Source organism: Piliocolobus tephrosceles, chromosome 3, assembly GCF_002776525.5.
Source record: "Piliocolobus tephrosceles isolate RC106 chromosome 3, ASM277652v3, whole genome shotgun sequence".
Lineage (NCBI taxonomy): Eukaryota > Metazoa > Chordata > Mammalia > Primates > Cercopithecidae > Piliocolobus > Piliocolobus tephrosceles.
Window position 1 is genome coordinate 168,457,884 of NC_045436.1, and position 21,151 is coordinate 168,479,034.

Sequence of the window (21,151 nt, forward strand, 5' to 3'; positions counted from 1 at the left end):
CAAATTAATGCAGGAACGGAAAACCAAATACTGCACGTTCTCATTTATAAGTGGGAGCTAAACACTGAGTACTCATGGATATAAAGAGGGCAACAATAGAAACTGGGGATTACTAGAGGGAGAGGGAGTTTGGGGAGGCAAAGTTTGAAAAACTGATTATTATGCTTAGTACCTTGGTGATGGATCAATTGTACCTCAAACCTCAGCATCTTACAATATATCCATGTAACAAGTCAGCACATGTGCCCTCCAAATCTAAAATAAAAGTTGAAATGACACAAAAAAGTATGTTTTCTGTTGTGTACAATTTCTTTATATAGCTGTGATTAAGCTTGTCAATAATGAAATTCAAGTTCCTGTTTCCATATAGAAATACAATCATTTTTTCAGGTGTCTATTAATTCATCCCACTATTTCTATGGATTAGTGAGTTTCTGTTTGCTTTCTAACAATTTCTGCTTTGTATATTTTGAAACTATGTTAACTGCTGTTGTAGGTTTTTGGTAGGTTTCACATTTTGTCAACATAAAAATTTATTGCATCTCATTTAATGTTCCACTCCTTTGAATTTTATTTCATTTGAAATTAATATTGAGTCACTGTTTTCTTTGAGGAGGACAGACTGGGGAATAGTAGCTAACATTTGTCTGTTTTATCTTCCACTGTCACCTTATTTAAATTTCTTATTTTAATGTGATCCCTATGAACATCATGCAGACTGTTTTTATTTGTTTGATTGGGTTTGGTTTTCATGACCAATCTGGGAGTTTCTGTGTGGAAAATATAATCCAGATGTATTTGTCATGATTAATGGTATGTTTGGACTTATTCTTGCCATCTTATTTATTTCATGTTTTATTTGTGTTTTTCTGTTTTGCTCTTTGTTGAATTTATAAGGCTTTTTGTTACATTTTTTTCCCTCTAGTAGTTTGAAACACTTGCATACTATTTATATTCTTGTAGTGCTTTCTTTTAAATTATTGATGTACATTTAAACATATTTAATAATCAACATCTAGAATTATTTCCATGGTACTTAATCTGGTGCCTTAATCACTTACACAAATTTCTTCCCATAGGGCTATGGTTCCCAGTCTCTTTCATTTTATGGAGCAGTAATATTTCCAAAAAATAAATTGTGGATCTGTATAAGATTACCAATTTTAACTTTGTCTATATGACATCTATCATATGCCATTGCCACCATTTCATAACAGATACTATATTTATTTTTAAAACAAGTTTAAAATTTTTACTTTTTGTGGGTACATGGTAGGTGTACAGATAGGAAATTTTATTTTTAACAAATTACAGAGGATGTGGTCTCATAATAAAAGGTCATTTGAAGCAATTATATAAATACCTTACGTATTTAGCTTTGTGGAAAATGCCATGCTTATTTTTCTCATTTCACTGTGGATTTATGAAAATTCCATCATGGCCTGATACTGAGGCCAGGCTTTTGGGCATTATTGATTTGCAACCAGTGCTTTTTAGCCTCATTCTCCCCTCCTCCACTTCCCACTGTTTCTTGACTATTTTAAACCCTCTTCCTTCTTTCCTTCCTTTCTGTTTTCCTTTCCTTTCTCCTTCCCTCTTTCTTTCTTGCTTTCTTTAATTCTTTCTTGCTACTATGTGTTTATGAATGATACTTACATTTTCTTGAAATGCCTTTCCCCTGCACTCATGGACAGAGATTACAGTGTATGTGAAGGATAGATTTTGAAAGAATTTACATAATTCAAAACTACCATAATTGAAGATGAATTTTCTCACAGACCCAATAAAAGTATTTCTGATAGTGGGTTTCTGTTTACTGGCTCAAGTGGTAGTAACATCAACACTGCTTACAATTCACTTTGCATAACAGCACTGAAAAAAACAGTTCCTGATGAACTAAACAATGTTTTGGAAATTGCCTAATTTTGAATTTTGTGCATAGATGGGGACTTCATTAATATTTTTATACCATATACTTTCACATTAATTCAATGTTGCATAATATGTAATTGCCCTTCGTTATATTACCTCCTCTGATTTCTCATTAGTGCTTGATTATATTTGTCATAATAATTGCAATAGTTGCAGCAGAAACCTTCACTCATTTTCTCTAAGAACAGAGTTGCTGTTCGAATTGGGTAGAGTCTGAGTGCTCAATTAGGCAGAGTTAACATCTGACTGGTAAGACTGTAGTGCCTGAAAGGAAGGGGGACTGTGTCCACTCTCTGAGGACAGTTCTGATTGATGGCATTATCTACCATGAGGCCACTGATATGGTTCAGCTGTGTCCCCACTGAAATCTCACCTTGAATTATAATAATCCTCAATGTCAAGGGTGGGACCCGGTGGAGATAGCTGAATTATGGGGACAGTTTCCCCCATGCTGTTCTCAAGAATAAGTCTTATGAGATCTGATGATTTTATAAATGGGAGTTCCCTTGCACAAGCTCTCTTGCCTGCTACCATGTAAGATGTCCCTTTGCTTTTCTTTCATCTTCCACCATGATTGTGAGGTCTCCCTAGCCATGTGGAAATGTGAGTTCATTAAAACTCTTTCCTTTATAAATTACCCAGTCTTGAGTATGTCTTTATTAGCAGTGTGAGAACAGACTAATACAATCACCCTTGGCCAGGACTCATTGGCAGCAGCATCCCATGGTGGAATTGCTCTCTTTGTGCATCGGGCTTCCAGGTGGCAAGAATACCTAGGCAGGCTTGCTTGTTTTTTGATTCCACTTTGGTTCCCACACCAAAGCGTCTAATTTAGACACTAACTTAGATGCTAACTTGGACGCTTAACTTAGCATCTAACTTAGACGGTATGTTGGAAGGATGCTATGCCCCACAGATCCTGCCATACGAGGTTCAGGGCAACTGACTTCTTTAGACTTTGAGTCTTTCCATATATTAAATCCAGCATTTACCTGAGCATGTGATATGTGTTTCCAGGTGCTTTTTCTTCTCTTTGTAATCTGGCCCTTGGCTTCCTCCTTGCAGCTTGTGTGGACAGCTTTCTCTGTAGGGAGGGGAGGGAGGAGTGAGTGCAGAATTGCCAAAACCTCTCTCCCTAACAAGCATATCTCAGGTTTGGCGGTTGGTTGGAAAGCGTGGAGTTGTCCTTTTCTCATTTTTCCAGGTGAAGCTCACGAAGCCCAGGGTTTCTGCTTTGTTTATCTTTTTAGATCCAGTCCTGGCAGGTCCTGATGCTGAACATTTCTGCTTTATTAGATAAAACTCCTTCCCTGTTAAATCATTGCCCGTGAATAGACAAATCTCCCTTCTGGCTGAATGAAACACTTTCCTTACTGTATGTCAAGCATCATTTTCTCCTGCAGGTGCTTGGAGACTCTGGCAAATGCCACTTATTGTGCCTCTTCTGGAACCTGAAGGCAGATATTGTTACCCTCAAATTCTATTTCTCTGGATTAAAAAGCCACAACACATTCAATATTGCCCCTCTGTGATTCTGTGATTCAACAACTGAAATCACTTTGTTCTTCTTTGGACCCTTTACAGTTCCTTCCCATTCCTCTTTAGATGTGGAGGCCAAAAATGCAAGCCAAGTCTAGAGTAAAAAGGATTTTTCATTGGCAGTTTTATATACTTATCTCTCAGCTTAGCCCCCCTTGTCTTAATTCTAGACAAGCTCTTGACTCGTTCCACTTGTTGTCCATTGTGGTTCCCATGGACTTTTATTCTCTTTCTGTTTCTTGCAGGTCATTGATCCTCTTGTATCTTGGGTTTGTTTGTTTTGGTTGCAGTCTAATAGCTTATACGTAAAGCCTATTAAATTGCACCCTTTGATTCTGTGCTTTGTTGAATTCAGAGTCAACTTGACACATTATGTTGTGGATTTTTAGCAAATTTGCCCAAGTCTTCATAAACTGTATTGATTACTACTAATAACTTATTGTCATAGATTTGCTTGACACATTGTTCTAGAACTGCACTATCTGATACAGTAGCCACTAGCCACATGTGAATATTTAAAACTAAAATAAAATAAAAACTCAGTGTTTTTCAGTCACACTAGCCACATTTCAAGTGCTCAGTAGTCACATGTAGCTAGGGGCTGCTGTATTGCATGGTCTGCAATATAGTTGGAAAGCTTTGGTCTTATTCAACTATATTATTTTTTCTTTTTGTTTACTGAGTTGTAAGGCAGATTTCAGTTGGCTAGTACAGACATGGAATATTTTCATCACTGAAGAAAGTTATTCTGGGCTGTGCCAGTCTAGAAGGTTTTCCAGTTTGAAGAGTAGCTTTGGAGAAGGTCACATTGGTGACCTCAAATCATAGAGTCAGATACCCTTGTTTAGTAATTCCTAATATTTTCATGTCTGAGAACTTCTGTTTGTATTTTTCCTGTTAAAAAAGGTTCTGCCTTGCAAAGTTTTTATTAAATAATGGATATCTTCTCCCATTTGTTCATTGCAGGCATGAACAATTGCAACGCTGTCTATTAGGAAGTAGATATGATGTCATTGAGCTGACATGATAGTAGCCAAAATTAAAAAAAAAAATTATTGTTTTTCAGTTTGGGTGGCCTTGTCACATGTAAAGGTGTGTTTTCTGTTATAAGTATTGATCCTTACTGCCTTTCCTCTTTCTAGTTCTTTAACCCAGGCTGATCATGCACTGTGACCCACAAAGTGAGCTCCCACTGTTGCTTGCAGACATCTCTTTGGCTGTTTCCCTTCTTGCTGTGTCGCATCTTTGCTTGCTCTGATCTGATTTCTGTATCAGTCCTCTCCAAAATGGAGTGCTTTTTACTCTAAGAGTTATGCAGTATTAGAAGCTTCGTATTTGTTTTTCTTATTGGTTAACATGTCCTTCTTTTGTGCAAATTTCATGATGTACATAATTTACAAACATAGTTCTATACATATGCAATTTGCAGACTGTGCAGTTACATATTGCACTCAAGACATTGTAATGGGGTGCCCAGTCAAATAACACTGGGAGCCTGTTGCTCATAGTTTTGTCTTGGTCCTGGAACCCTGGCCTCTATTCTGCCTCTGCTCTTCTGGTGTTAGCACTTGCATTTTCACCTTTTCCTAAGCAAGGCTAACTCTTTGCCCTACCTGTAACCCTGTGGACTCCAATTATAGGCAATAGCCTCTTGACCATCATCTTGCGAAAACAGCTGTAACAGTCTCACTTCTTTTAACAGAGGGGTGTCTTGGACACCCTTTATGACATGTGCAAGCCTTGGCAGCCCAAGGATTCTAGGCTGGAAAGCTTTGGTCTTATTTAACTGTATTATTTTTTATTTCTGTTTACTGAGTTGTAAGGCAAATTTCAAAATTTATTAAAAGCTGTAAAGAGCCAACTGAATATTGCAGAAAAGGTAACCCATAATTTTAATCTTTGTTTAGTCTATCATGGATTCCTTTGTCTAGGTTGCTCTTACTTCCAGAATGTTGCACTATGTATAGAGGATGCCATTTTGCCAAGTCTCTGTTCTTGGTCTCACTCTTGAACCACTCACCTCAAGCTATTCCTTGGGCCTCCTGGCTTTGTTTTTGTTTCTTTTTCTTGCCTATTTGCTTTTGCAAGGTCTTGTCTTTCTGAGTTTGAATTGGATTTCTCTTGACAAGGATGTGGACTTGCTGCTGGGACCACTGAGTTAAGCTGCTTGGGAATGTCTTTTTTGGGAATGAATTATCCAGATCTTCATACGCCTTTACCTAGTGGCCATTATTCTCACCGCATTTATTCAAGTTCTTCAGGTGCTGTCCAATATTTTCTTTAGCCTCTCATCTTCATTTTCATTAGATTTTCTCAGGATCATTTAATTTATGAGCTGGAAGAGACCTCAGAACTCATCTAGCCCAACCCTTTCATTTTCTAAAAGCATGAACTAAAGGGAGATGACTTACTCTGTGTTGTACAGTTAATTAAAACAGAGCTAACCTTGGGCTTTAGCTTTTCTGATTTGTCTCTGGTTGTCTTTTCGTTTAACGATGTTCTCAAAATGTTGCTCACAAAAGGATTTCCTGGCCAAATACATTTAGGCAACAATGAGTTTACCAAGTTTAAGTAGGTTTCTATATTGCAAGAATTCTTTGAGCCTTTAAGATAAGAGATCCATAATATGAAACTCTAAGGTGGGTGGAGGTATACTATATTTGTCATTCCCAACTTATTTGGAAATAAAGTTCTATACTCACCCAGAATTATATAAATGTAACACTATCATTTTTTCAAAGCAGAGGTCCTTGAATATTTTTATGGGGAATTAAATACTCTTAAATGTATTTTTTTTCCTTCACTCACCAAGAATTCTTTTTAATAATAAGCTACTTGATTCTTAGATCATCTTTACTCAATGAGGTCAAGGTATAAGGTGTTAAAAGAAGAGGCTCTCATTCATGTTCAACTTTTTTCCCCTTAGGGCAATATATGTAGGATTTTTGGCATTTTGCTTTGTGTTTAAGTTGGATTCCTATTTATTAAACCTTTAGATTTGGTTTATAAATGTCAAGGTTAAATGAAGGGGATATCAAACAGTGCTGGGAAAGCCAAGAGGCAAATGCTCATAGTTAATCCATGTCTATTCTTGGGCATTTAGCTTTTCTCAGCCATTAGTATTCAGACCCTGTTACTAGCACATAGACACCCAATTACCCCATGTGCATTATCCAAATTAGATGTGTTGATTAAAGATATGAATTATGTGATATGTGTTGATATATCAAAATAAGATGATTTTAGCTTGACAGGAGAGTATTACTTTGCTCTGTGTGTGTGTGTGTGTGTGTGTGTGTGTGTGTGTGTGTGAGAGAGAGAGAGGGAGAGAGAGAGACGGGGAGGCAAAAGTGATGTGATAAGTTAATTTCTATTTGGCAATTTTGAAAAAAGCAGTCTGACAAAAATCTATTTTCCCCTATGTGTTATGGTATTACTAGGAAATTAAAAAACGAATATGACTATAGTATGAAATTCTTGTGAGTGTGCAATCAGTTAAGAAATCAGATAAATTAAACAATAGTCATATGAGACGTAGTGTGCTGGTGAGTATTAAAACTCCTCACTTTCTGTGTCACTTGTAATAAAAAGTATGATTCTAGCAGGAACCATGTCATTTGAATGAACAATCTCATTTAGTGAATAATTGTCTTTAGTGGAAATGATAAACTGTTTATCACACACACACACACACACACTCATATGAGTGGTCATTGGGCAGAGGAAGGAGTTAGTTATAAGGGGCTTTTTAAGATAGCCAGATTACTTTTAATTTTTTATAAAAGTCATAAAACAGGGTAGAAGTGCAAAATTATCTGCTTTTAGAAGAACATTAAAGTGATAGTGAATAATTATACTAAATGTTTGAATATAACTATTGCAGCCTTCACCCTTAATCTCTTAGGCTATATCCTCCAGGCTGCTAAGCTAAGGCTTTCTGCACTCAGACATTATTAGATATTCACCTTGTGCATTAAAAAGCACGAGTTACCTTCTAGGATCCTTGCAACCTTTTGTTTTTAAATACATGCTATAGAAGAGATTAGCAAAATCCTCAGACAACTAGCCCTTACATTTGCTGTTATTTCCTCTACAGAAAAATATGCGTATGTAATAATTTAGGTTTTTTTGACCTTTTGACTTTATTTCATCAAACCTACAACACCGTGGATTATAAGATACACCATTGTTTTATGTACTACTAAGAAAGACGTTTCTGCTTAAATTATGACATGCCATTATTCATAAGATTGAGATGTTAAAATTTGAAGAAATGTGTTATAATCAGTGAAATATAGATATATAATTTGGTGCCCATGTAAAAGGTTGTGTTTTCCATAGTAAATGCTGTTTACTAGTTGTCTTGGCACCCTGACATCATGGCTGGTGATATGTGCAAGAAGGTTTAATATTTTTGGTGATTATCTGTATATTTGGATATTTTATAATAATTTAACTTTTCATCTATTTAGGATTATCTCCTAATTGGGTTGTAAGATACTTTTTATCAGGCCTTCCAATTTAGCCCATAGTAGTGACTCTTGAAAACAGCAGATATCAAATAGGCCTTCCATTTATTCATTTGTTCATTCAACAAATGAATGTGCATATTGAACACCTACTGTGTTCCAGGCAGAGGGAAGCTGGAGAACATGGCACAGGCTCTCCTTTCGAGGATCTCACTTGACAATGGGAGAAGCAAAAAAGCCATTGCATGCAGAATAAGAAGTGATGGGACACAGTGGTTCTGGGGTGTGTGGGAACACATAGAAGCCTGCTTAACTGAGACTTGGGTTACAGAAAACTTCCTGGAGGCTGTGAGGTATGCAGTTATGGGAGGGGATATGAGTTAGAGATGTAAGAAGGAACCAGACCATGAAGACCTTAGTGTTTTAGTTTAGTAATTTATTCAGTCATTTATCTTATTAGTCAGTCAATCAGCAAGCATTTAGCCTCTTTCATACAGGAAAAAAATAATCATGATAGTACATGCTCTTGTGGGGTCAAGCACTGTTCCAAGTGCTTTGGATAAATCAAGCCATTTTAATATTCATATTAACCCATCAGGTGAGGATTATCATCCCATCTTTCAGATAGGAGAACTGAGGCAGAGTGGTTAGTAAGTTGCCTGAAATCCTACAGCTGCTAAGTGGGATTGAAACCCACACATTCTGTCTCTACCACCAGCCCACTTAATATCACTCTGCAGTCACTTCCCATGGTAAGTGACAGCTCCAACACTTATCACAGCTGTGCCCCTTGTTACCTTCTGGGTGTGATGAGATGGCTAGAATTCTCTCTTCTTACTGCAACGGGAATGCTTACAAGAGATGAAGGCTTACGGAAGCTGCTTCAAAATGAAAGCAGTGAAGAAAGTAGCCTGCTTTTCAATAAAGACATAGAGATACTCATACTAGCCCATGAGCTGCTCCCAACACTGGCCTTTGTGGCTAAAGGGCTGTATATATCTTGGAGCCGCCTGCTTTTTGATCTTGACTTCAATAAAATGAACTTTCATTCACCCTAGCATGTTCTAATAGGTGTGAATAGGAAAGGGACTTGAGAGGGGAGGATCCTATGCCTAATTTACAAAGACACATGATTTTCCCTGGTGACATTTTCCTCTGTGAGGTATTATTTGATCTTTTCTTTTTACTAAGGAAGGGTGCCAGCCATCCACTCTTTGCTTCATTCCTGTTTTTTACACTTTCTATCTACTGAAAAACGTTTGGAAGAAAGCTAATCTCTTTTAGGTTAGCTGAGATATTCATGACTTTCAAATACCTTGGCATCATCATTGAAAATAAATATGAAAAATAACAATATAGGCTAATTTTTAGCTTTGTAGGTGTAAGAAAGATGTTTCCTTTTTCTATCATTATTTGATCTTTTCTTTTTACTAAGGAAGAGTAACAGCCGTCCACTCTTTTCTTCATTCCTATTTTTTAACTTTCTATCTACTGAAAAATGTTTGGAAGAAAACTAATCTCTTTTAGGTTAGCTGAGATAATAGCTGAGATATTCATGACTTTCACATAGCTTGGCATCATTATTGAAAATAAATATGAAAAATAATATAGGCTAATTTTTAGCTTTGTAGGTATAAGAAATATATTTTCTTTTTCTATCATTTCAACATTATGACAATGATAAGGAAACGCACCCGAATCTTGTCCAGCAGCCCTCAGGGATGATCTCAGGCAGGTTTGGAAGGTGGAGACCTTTACATAAGATTTGTCACATTAGAAAATGAGTGTTGAGTGCAAATTAAAAAAAATTCTAAACTGACCTCATTAAAATTTGTTTTCATCTTCCTTTGCTAACTTTTGTATAGGTTTTCAACTTCATTGACTTTGCTGGAAGACTTTCTTTCTCAGGCTGAGTTGGTAGTCAGCACTATGTATTCTTGGTGTGTCCTAAGATTCTCTGATATAATATAAACTGCATTTCTAAGAGAAATAATTTTTTTTTTTTGAGATGGAGTTTTGCTCTTGTTGCCCACGCTGGAGTACAGTGGCACGATCTTGGTCTAAGAGAAATCACTTTTAACACATCAGAGTGCAGAGGTTCCTTGTAAAAAAATTGACTAAACATGCATTCATTTTAAAAGTGACTGTCTTCTTTGGAGGTAAAATATAATTTACATTTCTCAGTGTGCTTTATGAATAAGATTGCTGATTGGACTTCATCATAGGTTCCCAAAGTCCTGATGACCGACATAGAACTCAGGGATAAAGAAGAGAAGCACAGAAACCACGTAATCTAGCCAGTTTGCTGCTGAGGATTGAGAGCTAGTTCTTAAAGTTTGGGCATCTTTACTGCCACTAGCAAAAGGAGATTGGCTGCTCCAGTCTCATTCCAGGAGTGCCTATTAACCTTGGTAAAACACATTTAATTGAGAAAGCCATTAGGCTGAGGGACCTCTAGTGCTTCTGGTTTCTGTGTAAGCAAACCCAAAGCCCAAAGTGAGAAGTAAAACTAAACTTAAGCTTAACCAGTTAGAAACGACTAACTGAACTCTAGCTAGAGTATTCAACAATCAGAAAACACCAACTAATCTCTATGTAGGGACTTTCCACTTTAACGGATCAAATATATTTTCTTTGTCTGGCTTCCATGAACGCCTTCTATAAGTTTCTCTCTCTCTCTTCCCCTCTCCTTTGGAGTGTTGAACCACTGGAGGACTGGGGCTGCCCAATTTATGAATCGCTGAATGCTCAGATAAACTCATTAAAATTTTACTGTGCCTAAGTTTATCTCTTTTTTCTTTTTTTAAACTTTTATCTTAGGTTCAGGGGTATACATGCGGGTTTGCTACAGAGGTAAATTGCATGTCACAGGGGTTTGGTGTACAGATTATTTTGTCACTCAGGTAATAAGCATAGTACCCAGTAGGTAGTATTTTGATCCTCTCTCTAAGTTTATCTTTTAAGGCTTCTGAGCACATGGAATGAATGGAGCCTGAAAATTACATTCAGAACTCCATAGCTAGAGGTCTTAGTTCAGCCTGCCACTGACTGTGTGACCTTGGATATGTCACACAACCTTGCTCAGCATCAGTTTTCTCATCTAAAACATGAGGTTGGCAACAGTGGCCGACACACCTTAAAATGACTCCCAGTGAGTCACAACCCTCCATAATTCCCTCTGCTTAAATGTGGAAGGAGCCTGTGAATTGCTTCTAACCAACAGAATCTGGCAAAGATGACTGTAGAGGTTATGGTATAGAAGACTCTTTCTTAGCAGCCTAAAAAGAGATGCTGTCCTTACTGACTTGGAAGAAGTAAACTGCTGTATTATGAGAGTCCTATGGAGAGGGCCACATGGCAAGGACCTGAGGGGTAGGCCCTAGGAGCTGAGAGCAGTCCGTCCGACAGCTTTCAGGAAAATAGAGGCCACATTCTTAGAGCCCCAGGTAAATGAATTCTGCAAACAACCTGAATGAACTTGGAGGTGGATTCTTCCCCGGCTGAGCCTCCAGATGAAAAGGTAGCTTGACTCCCACCTCAATTTCAGTCTTGTGAGACTCTGAACTAAGCTAGGCCTGGAATCCTGACTCAAGGAAGCTATGATGGTAAATGTGTGGGTTTTTGGTAATTAAAAAAATTAATTGTGGTTGTATTAGTTGGTTCTCAAGCTGCTAATGAAGACATACCTAAGACTGGGTAATTTATAAAGAAAAGAGGTTTAATTGACTCACGGTTCCACATGGTTGGGGAGGCTTCACAATAATGGTGGAAGGTGAATGAGGAGCAAAGTCATATCTAACATGGCGGCAGGCAACAGAGTGTGTGCAGGATAACTCCCCTTTATAAAACCATCAGATCTCCTGAGACTTATCACTATCACAAGAACAGCATGGGAAAGACCCGCCCCCATGACTCAATTACCTACCACTGGGTCCCTCCCACAACATGTGGGAATTATGGGAGTTACAATTCAAGATGAGATTTGGGTGGGGACACAGCCAAACCATATCAGTGGTAAACACACATAATTTTAAAATTATGATCTTAACTATTTTTAAGTGTACAGTTCAATAGTATTAAATATTTCACATTGTTGGACAACTAATCTCTGGAACATTTTTATCTTTCCAAACTGAAACTTTGTACCTGTTAAACAACTTCCCATTGTCCCTCCCCATGGCCGCTGGCCACCACCTTTTTTCTATCATTTTCTATCTATCATTTTCTATCACCATCCTGTTTTCTGTTCTTATGAACTTGACTAACTGAGGCGCTTCATAAAAGTGGAATCATATGGTATTTGTCTGTGACTGGCTTACTTCACTAAGCATAATTTTTTCAAGATTCATCCAAGCTGTAGCATGTGTCATAATTTCTTTCCTTTTTAGGACTGAATAACATGCCATTGACTGTATATAGACCACATTTGCTCTGACCATTCATCCATCTTTGGACATTTGGGTTGCTTCCACCTCTTGGCTGTTTTGAGTAAATGTGTTTTTTTAAGCCTCTAGGTTTGTGGTAATTTGCTATTTATCAATAGAAAACTAATACAACAATAGTGCCACACAGGGATATGGTAAACATTAAGAAATAAGCTTTATGAACTCTATAATTTTATAGTGAAGTCACATCATCTGCACATTTAACTCAATAAAATGTAACCCTAGAGGTCAAGAAAAAAAACACTTTAAAAAGTGTGAGCGGCCTGGTGCAGTGGCTCATGCCTGTAATCCCAGCACTTTGGGAGGCCGAGGTGGGCAGATCACGAGGTCAGGAGATCGAGACCATGGTGAAACCCCGTCTCTACTAAAAATACAAAAAATTAGCTGGGTGAGGTGGCGGGGCCCTGTAGTCCCAGCTACTCGGGAGGCTGAGGGAGGAGAATGGCATGAATCCAGGAGGCAGAGCTTGCAGTGAGCCAAGATCGCGCCACTGCACTCCAGCCTGGGCAACAGAGCGAGACTCCGTCCCAAAAAAAAAAAAAAAAAAAAAAGTGTGAGCAATCATGCCGGTCATTCCATGCAATAAGCTGACATCCTGGAGAAAGCCTGAAAAGGGAGGTGTGAATCTGTGTCCTCAGGTGCCCAAGCACTTCTGGTTGAGTTAGGTTCTAGTGTCTCTGAATGTATTGGTTTCTCTGGCTGCATGACAAATTATCACACATTTAGCAACTTAAAACATAATTTTTATCTCCCAGTATCTATGGGTCAGGAACCCAGGCGGGACTGAGCTGGGTTCTCTAATGCACGGTCTCATGAAGCTGCAATTGAGATGTCAGCTGGGCTACATTCTCTTCCAGCGGCTGAGCCAGAGAGGACTCTTCTTCCAAATTCACTCATGTTGTTGGCGGTGCTCTTTTCTTTGTGTTTGCAGGACTGGGAACTCCAGATTTTTGCTGGCTCTTGGCTGGAGGGTGCTCTCAGCATCTAGGGTTGCCCGCAGTTCGCAGCATGGGAGCTGCTTCTCCAAGGCTGGCAGGAGACTGAATCTGTAGAGCGAGTCTGCCTGCAAGATGGGGTCTCATATGATAAGACAATCACATTATGTTTACCGTACTCTACCCTTTAGAAGCAAGTCACAGGTCCCACCCACCTCCAAGGGGAGATCACACAAGGACTCAACCACCAGGAGCTAGGGATCACTGGGGTCACCTGCAGTCTGTCTGCTGCACTAAGTTAGGTTTAGATAGGGCCTTGAAGTGACTCAGTGCTTCTTCAGCCTTCTTTATACATAAAAATTACTTGCGGATTTTTTTTTTTTTTTAAAGGAAGATCTCGAGTCTGCTCCAAACCCTCAGAATAATTCCTCCTGGTAGGTGGAGTCTAGGCAGCTGTAGTTTAAAAAGAAAATTGCATGGTGATTTGGATGTATAGCCATGATTGAAAACTACTGATCTAGTCCAAATCCCTTCTTAAAGACAGGGTCTCACTCTGTTGCCCAGGCTGTTGTGCAGTGGTGCAGTCATGGCTCACTGCAGCCTTGACCTCCTGGGCTCAAGCAGTCCTTCCATATCAGCCTCCTGATTAGTTGGGACTTCAGGTCTACACCACCACCTGGAGAATTTTTTGTTTTTTAGTGGAGATGGGGGCTGTGTTGCCCAGGCTGGTCTCCAATTCCTGGTCCTAAGCAAGCCTCCTGCTTTGGCGTCCCAAAGCACTGGGATTACAGGTGTGAGCCACTGCATCCAGCCAAATCTCTCCTTTTAGACATGAGAGACACTTGGACTCAGAATGGGAAAAATGACTAACCCAAGATCATATTAGAGGCAGAGCTAGGACTGGAACTCAGGGATTCCTAAATTTCATTTTGTGCGTTTTCTATTGCACTATGCTTTCTTCCTAATTTGGAATTTGCTGACAAAGTTTTGCTTCTTTGCAAGCTTGTACGAAGGGTACTTCAATAGTGAAAAACTGATTTTTAGTGATGTGCTAGAGCTGACTTGCACTGGCTCCTGAGAGCTGACTGTGGGCAACAGTTTCCATTGCCTCATTTTAGTGACTTCACACTGGGAGCTCAAAACTGGCCATGGTGGAAGTATTTACACCATGGAAATTGGCAAATGCTATATATCAGGCCTTCCATCGATAATCCTTCCTGGAGAACTGGTAAACCTTTACCAGCACACTACTGTTTATTTTAATTTGAAATATGCAGGGATGTATTCTTACAATACATATTATAAAATTGTGTTTACTCTTGGCCACATAGCAAATAGAGGTAAGTACATTAAAAGTGTAAGCAATAATACCGAGTGTGATGTCTTCCTTCTTATCTTGACACAATATTAATACTTAATGAATATTTGGTGAGTGACAGAATGAACCATTTGGAGTTCATTCTCCAGGTTTTCTTGTTTCCAAAGTTAGTGTGGACTGGTTGTGTTCACCATGCAGGTTGTTAATTTATCCTCAGAATAGAGCTCGCCTTCCATTTTCCTTCCATTTTCAGTCAGGGTTTCTTGCCCTGGGGGTCTCTGTTGCTAGCGGCTCCGTAAGATGTGACATTAATTGAATTCTCTGTGCCTTCGCATGTGCCAGATTCCCGAAAGAGAGGCTTGTAGGACCGTTTACCTGATTATCTGGGCAGAGTCTTTGGGATGTCAGGTGGGAGAAACCAGAATGGTGTTTACAGAAAACAAAATCTTCTGTTGTGTTCACAGAGTGAATTTTTCTACCTACTTCTGCCCTGGGGGGACCTTGAGGAAGTGTTTCTGTCAGTTCTGTGTCATGGCTATGAGGTGTCGCTTTGAGCTTTGATTTCATGGGAATCTCAGAGACTGGAATCCCCACGATTTCACCGGAATCTCAGAGGCTGGAATCCCCACGATGGAGCAGAAAGCCAGGCTGTCCCTGAAAACAATTCTGAAGAATTTCCCCTTGATGTGAGGTGCCTGCTCATTCTGTAGCCTGGCAGTGCTTTTGACTTCAAGTTGTGAACCACGAACTTTGAACTACGTATGGATACTTCTCCTTCCCTTCTCCTACTGATTGATCTTCAACTACTGAGCTCTTCTTTCTTTGTCTTTGAGGGAAGTCAGTATGAAGAAAGTGGCAGCATGGTTTAATGGAAAAAAAAACAAAAAAACCCCACAGATTTGAGGTTGGCGGGACTTGCATGGCTCCACCACTCACAAGCTTTGTGACCCCAGGGCTGGTTGCTTTCTAAGCCTTGGTCTTGTAAAATGGAGCCAATAATACTTGTTGTTCAAGGTTGTTTTTGTTGGGAGGATTAAGTGAAAATTACACATAAAATGATGGCCAAATGCCTGGCATACAGTAAATACTCAACAAATGATAGTTCTCTCTAGTGGGTGTTCTCTGTAATAGCAATACTAAATATTTATAGCATATTTGCAATTTTATGAATATTCACTGTATCCTGCATTTTACATGCATTTATTTCATTTTATCTTCATGGCAACCTTCTGTGTTTAGGAGACCAAATTTCATTTCCTCAATGACATTTTTCTTGAGATTTTTTTCTAAGGTTATTCCACTCAATGCCCTAGTATATTTTCTTTGAAGCACTTACCATTGTCTGGAGTTACATTATGTAACTGCTACATATTCATTTTCTGTCTCTATCTGTTAAAATATTAGTTCAAATGAGGAAATAAACTTTTTTTTTTTTTTTTTGAGATGGAGTCTTGCTTTATTGCCCAGGCTGGAGTGCAGTGGCTCACTGTAACTTCTGCCTCCCAGGTTCAAGTGATCTTCCTGCCTCAGCCTCAGCTGGGACTACAGGTGTGTGCCACTATGCACAGCTAATTTTTGTATTTTTAGTAGAGCTGGGGTTTCATCATGTTGGCCAGGCTGGTCTTGAACTCCTGACCTCAGGTGATCCGCCTGCCTCTGCCTCCCAAAGTGCTGGGATTACAGGCGTGAGCCACCAGGCCCGGCCAAAGAAACTGTTTTGATCTCGATTGCACCTCCAATGGTAAAAACATAGCTTGGCATGTAATAGATAATCAATAAATTATTTTGAATAAATGAAGTAAATATTATTACTTTATTCATTTTTCCCCATGAGGAAACACAAGCTTAGATATATTAAGTGAGTGGTTATAGAGCCAGTAAGACGTGGAAAAAGGCTGGATTGGAATTTAGGTTGTGGGACTCTGGAATCCATGTGTTTAATTACCATCCTACCCAGGCTTTTCTTCCGTGGGTGAAGTTTTACAGAGAGTCACTGTGTTTCTCAAAGTCTATGTTAAGCTATATTATGGGGTCAGCACTGTATTGAAGGATATGAGATTTAGGAAAGAAGTTTAAAACAAAAATCTTTGTTTTAAAGGATCTTACCCTCTAACTGGGAAAGTTAGGTATACATCATGAAACAGAGAGGAACAGAAAAATTCTCCTTGTTAAGTGCTCAAAAGTTGAAGAGGAAAGTATATGGTTATAATTTTTCAGGGATGGGGCAATAATAGACACCAAAGCTAGAGTTTTTTTTGTTTGTTTCCAAGTCCGCTTCAATTGACTTGTTCACCTATCCAACAGACATTAAATGCCTACTAATTGGCAGGCACTACACTTGTTATGCACTTTGCATATACAGAGGAATACCTGAGGGTCTTCCACACTCAAGGAGCTCATGGTTCATGGGAAAAGCAGATATATACAGAATGAATTATGCTGCAACATGTTAGCCATAATCGTAAAGAGTTTTATAGGGCATCAGGCACACCACAGGTAGAGGGAGGAGAAGGTGTGGGACTAGTAGCCAGGGACCAGCTTATGAAGGGCCATTTTGGCTACATTACAGAGCTTGATCTTTGTTTTCTGGGTTGGTGATGCTCAAGAGGGGGTGATGTTGACCCCCCTAGGGAATATCTGGCAATGTTTGGAGACATTTTGATTGTCACAACTTAGGGAGTGTTACTGGCATCTAGTGGGTGGAGGCCAGGGCTGTGGCTAAACATCTTACAATGCAAAAGTAGCCACAACAAAGAATTTTCTACCTCCAAATGTCATGGTCCTCAGGTTGAGAAATTCTTCTCTGAGGAAGGGAGCTGGGTTATTGCAGGGCTTTAAGCAAATGAGTGGCATAGGAGGATAGACTTCTGCAGCAGCACAAAGTGAGAACTGGTGAGTATCTGGGCTAGAACCTTTGTAGTGGGATGGAGGATAATTGCTGGAACTGAGGACTTATTGACTGTTTGGATGTGAGTGGAAAAAGAGAGGGGAGTGGTCAAGTTTCTGTCTTGTATGATGGGGCATCTGGTGCAGCCATTACTTGAGGTCCACCCAAGAGGAATAAGAGATATTGGCAGAAATAGATGAGATCAAGTCAAGCAAGCTGGTTTGAGCTGCCCATGGGTTATTCAAGTAGAGACATTCAGTAGGCATTTGTCTAAGCGTCTCTGAAGCTTAAAGAAACATAATTTTAGAGTCATCAGTTACAGTAGTGGACAAAAACCAGAAAAGAATATTAGTTTATCCAGGGAGAATGGAGACAGCAATGAATTTAGAATTTTGCCCTCAGAAATACACACAGAGACAGGGCAGATGGTGGGAGAACTGTTGAAAGATACCAAGGAGTGATAGGCTGAGAAGTAAGAGGTTGGGGAGAAAGAGGTGTCAGGGTAGATAAGAAAAGAGAGGGTTGCATGAAGAAATAAATCCTCAGCTGATTGGAATCCTCAATCCCATGTTGCTGCAATTCCCAAGACAGGGATTGAAAGCAATCATTAACTTTGGCAATTCAAAAGATGGGTAACCTTGAAGAAGGTATTTTGTTGGTTTGATGGTGACTGAAACCACATTTCAGTGGGTTGAGGAGTGAATGGAAAAGGCAAAAATGCAGAGAAGAGAGTGTAGATTATGATTTCTAGAAGTTTGAGGAGGGGAGAAGAGGGAGGGAAGTGGGGCTAAAGGGTGTTGCAGAAAACTCACAGGAATTTGGTTATGCCCAACTTCCTGGTCCTTTTAATTGACAATAGTAACCAACAAAACATTGGGGGTGTTTGAGGGTGACAACTGTTCTCTTATAATCTCATTGCCAGGTTATAATGAAAGCAAGTCTCAGGCCAAATTCTGACACACATACATACATGTATTCACATGTACATTATTTAGCAGGCAAACAGTGCATTCAAATGTTCCGAAAACATCACAAAATCCCAACTTTCTGACCTGTTTGGGGATCTGATCTTCACTTTGATGACGTGTTCATTTGAGGCTGACTCAGTAAGTATTCCAGAGATACAGGTCCATTGCCACCTTATTATATCAGGCAACCAAATGGCCGGACACTGTTAGAAATCAGATCTCGTGTGCCATTTCTAAAATTAGGGTTTTATTTTTATTTTTAAAGTAATCTTACGCCCTCTTCAAGCATGGACAGTACTGGGTTGAATGTGTCTCCTCCTCCTAACCCCTTACCAAAATTCACATCTACCCAGAATCTCAGAATGTGACCTTATTTGGAAATAGGTCTTTGCAGAAGTAATTATGTAAGAAAAGGTAATATTGGATTAGGATGAGACATAAACACAATGACTAGTATCCTTATAAGGCCACATAAAGACAGACAAGAGAGAAGGCATGTAAAGACAGGCAGAGATTGGAATGATTCAGCTACATGCCAACAAACACCACAAATTGACAGGAACCACCAGACACTGGGAAGAAGTTAGAGAGTCTTATCGATTGCCTTCAGAGGGAGCATGGCTCGGTCAACACCTTGATTTCAGGCCTCTAGCCTCCAGAACTGTGAGAGAGTAAGTTTCTGCTGTTTTAAGCCACCCAAAGTACCAATTTGTGGTATTTTGTATGGCAACCCTAGGAAACTAAGATGGCTGAAAAGTGTAAGCCAACTCACGTCTTCTTGAATACCATGAATTTCACTGGTGAGAGACCATTTCTAATATCCATGATGCTAATTAAACCATTAATTTCTACCAGTTAAAGCTCATTTATGACCCTTATTATGTTAATTATCAAAGCTTCTGGTGTTATCTGAATGCTATGGTTTGAATACATGTATCCTTCCTAAATTTACATGTTGGCACTTACACCCTAAGTTGATGGTATTAAGAGGTATGGGGTCTTTAGCAGGTGATTAGATCATGATGGCTGTGCCCTCATGAATGCGATTAGCTCCACTATAAAAGAGGTTGAAGGGTGCTAGCTAGCTCCGTTTTTGCTCTTCCACCATGCCATTCATGACATTTATCCCTTCTGCCATGTGAGGATGAAGCAACAAGGTACCATCTTGGAGCACAGAGCAGACCCTCACCAGACCTCCAACCTGCTGGCACCTTGGTTTTGGACTTCCCAGCCTCCAGAACTGTGAGAAATAAATTTCTATTGTTTAAAAATTACTCAGTAACAGGTGTTTTGTTAGGGCAGCAAAATTGGACTGAGATGTTGAGATAGGAATAACAGAAGTGCTTGTAGTAACTTCCCCAGAAGTATGAGCCCTAGAGTGCAACTTAGCCAAATACATGCATGTGTTACACTTTTTATGCTGGTGTATTTTGAATTACAGACACTACTGGTAAGGGAGATTAATATTTTAGAATGGGAAAGACACAGACTTAGGGAGAAAATTCAGGGGAGAGGAACACTTGGAAAGTACAGAAGAAACAGGCAGCAGTAACTGATATTCATCGATAAACCTTTTCTTTTTTTTTTTTCTTATACTTTAAGTTCTAGGGTACATGTGCACAACGTATACATGTGCCATGTTGGTGTGCTGCACCCATCAACTTGTAAGCACCCATCAAGTTGTCATTTACATCAGGTATAACTCCCAATGCCATCCTTCCCCCCTCCCCACTCTCCATAATAGGCCCTGGTGTGTGATGTTCCCCTTCCAGAGTCCAAGTAATCTCATTGTTGAATTCCCACCTATGAGTGAAAACATGCGGTGTTTGGTTTTCTGTTCTTGCGATAGTTTGCTGAGAATGATGGTTTCCAGATGCATCCATGTCCCTACAAAGGACACGAACTCATCCTTTTTTGTGGCTGCATAGTATTCCATGGTGTATATGTGCCACATTTTCTTCATCCAGTCTGTCACTGATGGACATTTGGGTTGATTCCAAGTCTTTGCTATTGTGAACAGTGCCGCAGTAAACATATGTGAGCATGTGTCTTTATAGCAGCATGATTTATAATCCTTTGGGTGTATACCCAGTAATGGGATGGCTGGGTCATATGGTATTTCTAGTTCTAGATCCTTGAGGAATCGCCATACTGTTTTCCACAATGGTTGAACCAGTTTACAACCCCACCAACAGTGTAAAAGTGTTCCTATTTCTCCACATCCTCTCCAGCACCTGTTGTTTCTTGACTTTTTAATGATTGCCATTCTAACTGGTGTGAGATGGTATCTCATTGTGGTTTTGATTTGCATTTCTTTGATGGCAAGTGATGATGAGCATTTTTTCATGTATCTACTGGCTGTATGAATGTCTTCTTTTGAGAAATGTCTGTTCATATCCTTTGCCCACTTTTTGATGGGGTTGTTTTTCTCTTGTAAATTTGTTTGAGTTCTTTGTAGGTTCTGAATATTAGCCCTTTGTCAGATGAGTAGATTGCAAAAATTTTCTCCCATTCTGTGGGTTGCCTGTTCACTCTGATGGTAGTTTCTTTTGCTGTGCAGAAGCTCTTTAGTTTAATGAGATCCCATTTGTCAATTTTGGCTTTTGTTGCCCTTGCTTTTGGTGTTTTAGACATGAAGTCCTTCCCCATGCTTATGTC